At 45.8% G+C, this 6,912-nt stretch overlaps 1 protein-coding gene across 3 annotated transcripts in view; it reads left to right on the forward strand.

The window, feature by feature from the left end:
* Nucleotides 1-6,912, forward strand: part of LOC108527216 (contactin-associated protein-like 5) — a 404,395-nt gene that overhangs the window by 116,181 nt on the left and 281,302 nt on the right. The window lies entirely within an intron of this gene.

Raw genomic sequence — 6,912 nt, forward strand, 5'->3', positions numbered from 1 at the left:
CTTCATTCTTCCAGTTCTTCTCACCCTTGTCAAAATATCGTTTATAGGATGGGTGAATAATATCTATTTAGTGCTTGCCTATGTGTTGATGATACAGGGTCTCTGCTTATGTTTCATCAGGGAATAAATTAGCCATTACAATAAAGTGAGATATATGACCAAGAAGTGCACCCTTATTTGTCAGACACACAGCAGCAGCAACTTAGTCTGACCCCAGAGAATGAGTCCAAGAAGGTTTCAGAAGGTAATGCTGAGTTGAATCTTAAAGGAGAAGACACTGGCAGGCTAGGCTGAGGTTGAGAGGGGAAGGGAGATTGGCGTAGAAGCAGGAGAAAGCATGGATTGCAAGTATTTCATCAACTCAAAATACTTTTTTGGCATTTGAAATCTCTAATAGTTGAGTTGGCAATCTCTGTTTTTCGTAGTGGCATATAAAATAATGGTATATCTTACAATTAATGGTGTCTTAGATTAAATGATATATAGCTCAGTGGGGATGGTAGGTCACTGTGGATGGTGCACCTGGTGTAAATATGTCCAGAGATGTGGGGGCAGGACCAGTCATGAACTTTTTGTACCAGTGGGATTTGGTTTCATGCTCTTGGTGAGCACCATGGAGGAAGGCGGCTAGCTTTTCCTAGCAGAAAGAGTACTCAAGAAGAAGTGAGAAAGGTGGATGGGAAGAGAGCTGGCCTACAACTAGGCAGGTGATTGCCCAGTGTGGGAGAGGAATAATGAGTAGTAGCAGGTGCCTTTACTGAGGGGCACAGAAATCGGCCATGCAGTGCATAGTCTCTGCTAACGCTGAAATGAGCTGTGTAACTTGGTGAAACTTTCCACACATTTCTCCGTTAACATCACTATGCATGGGATCATCAACAAATCATGCAGATTTACTGTCCTTTCTGGTTTATTTTTTTTTTTCTATTTGACCGGCTGAAAAAGTGGTAATAAAATATGTGCTTCATTAAAATATGCTAGTTTAGAGCTCGGAGAATAAAAGTTATTGCAGGCAATGGTTGCCAGACCAATAGTGTTTAGTAATGGTGTGGGAGAAGCATCCTACTTCATCAGCCAGTGCAGCCTCTTCCAAAGTGTTGATCAATACAGGGAGCATTTATCAATAGGGGTCTCTAATGCTACCTTAATTTTTAATCAAGCAAGCTCTCATTATTTTTGATTGCATGAAAGTCATTGCCATATACACTGCATCATTACTTTTGTGTAATTGTAATCTTGTATAATTGTATTATATACAATTGTGCTTTCGTTAATTGTATAATAAGGGATTGTGTTTAGTTTCGTGGGTAAATGGTTAAGTTTTTCTTGATTTACCAGGCGCTGTGTCTAACGGAAGGGAAAGCTGCGGCAAGGGACTGTGCTTGAGTCACTATTTCTTGAACTCATATTTAATGTTATCTGAAGAGGGGCAGGAGTTAGCAGGGCAGGTGGTTTCTGAACTTGCTGTTTCACTTTTAATGTGTTAATCAGTGTGAACTGGATTTCAGGTTAAGTACAAACTCTTTGCCTTCAAGGAGCTTGCTGTTTGGTGGGAGAGAGGAGGGGAATAGGCTGGCAGTGGTTTTCCGTACCTGGACAGCTGTCTGGAAAGCCCACAGAGGACAGCCTGAGAATCTCTTCTTACTCTGAGACTCCTTGTGACAGGCTGTAGAGACCCAGGCCTCCATCTGCCTCTTTGTGGTTATCCCACCCCTTCTTTTTCTCTCTAAAAGTGAAGTGGGATCCCACCCTGCCAGCTTTTCTTTTATGCTGGCCTCAACCCAGCATCTTACATACTTAAAGGGTCTTAGTGCTGGTCACATGGGAAAATCTAAAGACATCTAAATCTAAAGACATCTAAAGTAGCCTTCCGGCTGGGCACGGTGGCTCACGCCTGTAATTCCAGTACTTTCGGAGGCCAAGGCAGGTGGATTAACTGAGGTCAGAAGTTTGAGATCAGCCTGGCCAATATGGTAAAACCCTGTCTCTACTAAAAATACAAAAACCAGCCAGGTGTGGTGACGCGTGTCTAATCTCAGCTTGTTGGGAGGCTGAGACAGGAGAATCGCTTGAACCCAGAAGATGGAGGTTGCAATGAGCCGAGACGGTGCCACTACACTCCAGCCTGGGCGACAGAGTGAGACTCCGTCTCAAAAATAAATAAATAATTAATTAATTAATATAGTAGCATTCCTACCTGAGGCACCAATGTTCCAAAATCTCAAGAGCTCCCTCAGGTGGAGTTCCTTTAAGCAACTTCCTTTTGAGGTGGTACCTAAGACCCTGACATCTGCTGCCCAGTTTGCACTATTTACAAACCACCCTTGACAGTTCATCCTGAGCAACAGCTGAAAGGGTCTCTTCTCAGGGATTAGGAAACTTTAACCGATGTGCATCTCAGGGATGGGCAAATTACCAAATCTTCTGGCTTCTGGGAGGAAAGGAGTTGGAAGAACTGGCCTAGCGCACAGCTCTGGAAGCAGGAAGGTGTTGGTGTTGGGCAGCTCCGGTGCCTGGCAGTGCATGGGCAGGATAGGGGAAGGAAGCAGTAGCAATTAGAACAAGGCAATCCTGACACACACTGCGCCCTGTTCACGGTCCTTCTAAACTTCTAGGACACAGTCTGCAGCTGCGGCCCATCTTCTGCAGACCAAACCACCAGCCTCATAATCTCTGCACCCTAAGCCCCTGTCCTTCATAATAACCATCTTTCCAGCCTCTTTGACTTGAAGTAGGCAAAACACAATAGTCTAAGCCAGCGGTCCCCAACCTTTTTGGCGTTCAGGGACTGGGGGCTTGGGGAGGGATGGATTTACGGTGATTCAAGCACGTACATTTATTGTGCACTTGATTTCTGTTATTATTACATTGTGAAGTATAATAATTATGCAACTCACCATAATGCAAAGTCAGTGGGAGCCCTGAGCTTGTTTTTCTGCAACTAGATGGTCTCATCTGGGGGTGATTAAAGACAATGACAGATCATCAGGCATTAGATTCTCATAAGGAGTGTGCAGCCTAGATCCTTCACATGCACAGTTTAAAATAGGGTTTGTACTTCTGTGAGAATCTAATCCTGAAGTTGATCTGATAAGAGGCAGAGCTTAGGCAGTAATGTGAGTGACGAGGATTGTCTGTAAGAACAGACGAAGCGTCACTTGCTCCCCCGCTGTTCACCTTCTACTGTTTGTTCCAGTTCCTAAGAAGCCACGGACCAGTACTGGTTCTGGTTTGTGGCCCAGGGCTTGAGGACCCCTGGTCTAATCTGTCACAGAGAAAAGTCACTTTCAATAAGGCTTCATTCAGTGAACAGCTGTTGATTCACCCTCTGTAGTTCTGTCTTATAGGTAGGCATTGAGCGAGAGAGTGAGACTGACTTACATCTCTCCCTGAGCAGGATATGTTGCTGTAAAGGCTCTAGAAGCCCTGGGCGTCCAGAGGCACTAATATCCCCACTTTCTAAAAGGGGAAAGCTAAGACCTGGAGATGTATGTCAGTGTTCTCAAGGTCCCACAGGGCCGAAGTTCTGATCAAGAGTCAGGCACTGTGAGTATTCTCTCCCTGGTACTATCTAGCAAAGAGGCACTGATCTGGATATGGCAGTCACTCTGTGTCCGTGTCTCTAAATGTGTAACCCCCTTTTCCAATTGTCGACCTAAAAGGAAAAAGCTGACGCAAAATTAACATAAGTAGAGAGTTCATTTGGGCCAAGCTTGCTTGAGGCAATCCAGGAGCACGGATTCAAGTTGCCCTGAATAGACACTTGGATTAGCAGCTGTTGCAACTGGGTTTCTAAAGGCAAATATGAGGACAAGGAGTGAACTGACATAAAGTTCTGCCAGGAATTCTCAATGGTTTACAGGTGACAGATTTGATTAGCGATTGGCTGTATATTGTTAAGCTGTAGGGTGTGGGTTATAGTGTATCCAGTGCAGCATGATTAGGTTAACAACAAGCAGTTCCAAGAGATAAGTACACAGCGCAAAGTGGGGGCGTCGAGTATGACTGGGGTGTCCTTTTAACATTTCATGGGCCTGATCAGTAAAAGGACTTGTATTCCTCACATAAAAGTTGTTTTCTTTTCTCATGCTCAACCAGATCACATTTTCAAGAATATGCAATATGTCAGATTCTTTGTAACATTTATGTGCCTAATGCAATTCCTTCCATGAGGGGACGTTCAGAGTGGTATGCAATGTCTAGCAGGGCCTGAGTGGAGTAAGGTGAGCCAGGTTAAAAGAGTCTCCGCCCCACGTCCATGTATATGATTCCCAGTTAATTCCAGGAGCCGTGTCCAGTCCTGTGAGGTTCAAGATGCAGGACAGGAGAGGCAGATTAGCAAATGCTGTTCAAGAGTATCCACAGGAGACAGGCTCCAAGGTGTGAAGCCAAACCAGGAGGGGATAAACAGGGATGCTGATGAGGAAGGTGTGTGAGATGGGGAGAAGCAGAGGACATATCTGGAAAAAGTTCAGAATCCCAGTGCAGGTGGCAGCAGCTTTGACAGGCAGCAGGACACCTTTAAATCCACCCCGCCCACAACCTGAGATGTGATACACATTGTTTAAACTTTTGTCCATGTTTTCTCTTTTGCAGAGCCAGGATCAGAAAACCTACCTTTGTGCTAAGAGTTGAATGAGAGAGGGAGAGAGAAATGAGAGTGTGCGATAAGTCAGGTGTTCAATTGCATGACTGGAATGCGGTGGCTGCTCAATTAGACGTTCACTGCGTTCATTCCTCTGGCCAAAGGTTTGCCACTTCTCTGGTTTCCACGGGGAGAGAAGAGGCTTAAGTGCCCCACCAGTCTTTCCCCAAATCCCACTGCTGCAGGTGATCCTCAGTAGTTTCTGAGGAGATTCCCATGTGAATATTTCACATGCATCCCCCCTCCCAAATCAGTCTGCTTCGTGACTCCCCTTGGGCTTTGGTCCCACTTGTTCAGAGGACCCGCCCCTCAGGGCCACCAGCCATGGCCCATTAGGAAAGCACTCATCAATTTGGGTGCCAAGGTTGTGGTCTTCAGATTTTCCTAAAGCATTAGTCTCCAGATGAGGACTAGAGTGAGCCTAGAGAATACAATTTAAGGAGATCCCTACTTCTAGGTTCATGCATGTGTGGATCCTGCATTTGCAGAAACCTGAGAGTGAGGGCCTCTTTAAATCTTGTAGGCAAATTGGAACATTTTAACATCAGAATCACCAGAAATGCTTGTTAAAACACAGATTACTGGAGGTGGAGCCTGGAAATTTGCATTTCTAGGAAATTCCTGGGTGATGCTGCTGTATTGGGCTGGCCTGGTGGTCATACTTTGAGATCCATGCTGTAAAACTTCTGCTCCTGGAGGACGTAGAATTGTGTGGAATCTGCAAAGCTGGTGTGGGTGTGGAGGAGAGGGTGGGTTCCTGCCCCACCTAGGGCCTCAAGCAGCTACTATCCTGGCCAGAGTCGCTCTGAAAAGTTTTTGCAGCTCCCTCCATGTCCCAAAGTCCCTTTCTCCAAAGAGGTGTTGAAATCAACCCAAGGGATGCTGCAGGTGTCCACCGAGTTTCTTCTATCTCTGAGCTCTCCTGATTTGCCTCTCTCAGCTCCTCCCCTGCTTCCCACTACAAACAAAGCCTTCATAAATAACAAGGAAAATGATCAGATCCTCCGGTATGCCTCAGTGAGGGGTATTTTGGCTGGAGGAAAGTGTGGTTCTAGAGCAGCTACAGCTGCTGACAAGCGTAACTGTTTGTTGTGAGGTACCCGTGAACGTCGCAGCTTGATCTTTCCTTCTAACACACTTCACAGCCTGTGGGTGGTGGCGGTGCCTATATAATAGCAGTGACTCCACCTCTCCCCAATATTGTCTACACAACTTTATAAAGATTGATGGATACTCTTTTGCAGCAACATGGATGGTACTTAAGTGAAACAAGTTAAACACAAGAAGACAAATATTGCATGTTTTTACTTGTAAGTGGGAGCTAAAGAACGTGGACACATGGGCTCAGAGAGTGTAGAATGACAGGCAATGGAAAAGTGAGGACGTTGGAGTGAGGTGGATAATGAGAAATTACTTAATGGGTTTGTGATTGAAAAGTGGTCTCGATCCAAACCTTCAGAGAGAGTTCTTGAATCTCGCACCATAAAAGATTTGGAGTGACTCCGTGGAGTAAAGTGGAAGCAAGTTTGTTAAGAAAGTAAAGGAATAAAAGAATGGCTACTCCACAGGCAGACCAGTGGCATGGGCTGCTTGACTGAGTATGCTCATAGTCATTTCTTGATTATATGCTAAACAAGAGGTAGTTTATTCATGAGTTTTCCAGGAAAGGGACAGACAATTCCAAGAACTGAGGGTTCCTGGCCTTTTCAGACTCTATAAGGTAACTCCCAGGCATTGCCATGGCATTTGTAAACTGCCATGGCGCTGGCAGGAGTGTCTTTCAGCATGCTAGTGCATTGTAACTAGCATGTGATGAGCAATGAGGATGAGTAGAGATCACTTTCATCTTGACTTGGTGGGTTTCGGTCAGCTTCTTTACTGGATCCTTTTTTATCAGCAGGGTCTTTATGACTTGTATCTTGTGACACCAGTCCTGTCGACCTCCTGTCTCATCCTGTGACTAAGAATGCCTAATCTTGCCGGGCGCGGTGGCTCAAACCTGTAATCCCAGCACTTTGGGAGGCCGAGACGGGTGGATCACGAGGTCAGGAGATCGAGACCATCCTGGCGAACACGGTGAAACCCCGTCTCTACTAAAACTACAAAAAAAAATTAGCCGGGTGAGGTGGCAGGCGCCTGTGGTCCCAGCTACTCGGGAGGCTGAGGCAGGAGAATGGCGTGAACCCAGGAGGCAGAGGTTGCAGTGAGCTGAGATCCGGCCACTGCACTCCAGCCTGGGCGACAGAGCAAGACTCTGTCTCCACACA

Source organism: Rhinopithecus bieti, unplaced genomic scaffold (assembly GCF_001698545.2).
Source record: "Rhinopithecus bieti isolate Rb0 unplaced genomic scaffold, ASM169854v2 scaffold_2453, whole genome shotgun sequence".
Lineage (NCBI taxonomy): Eukaryota > Metazoa > Chordata > Mammalia > Primates > Cercopithecidae > Rhinopithecus > Rhinopithecus bieti.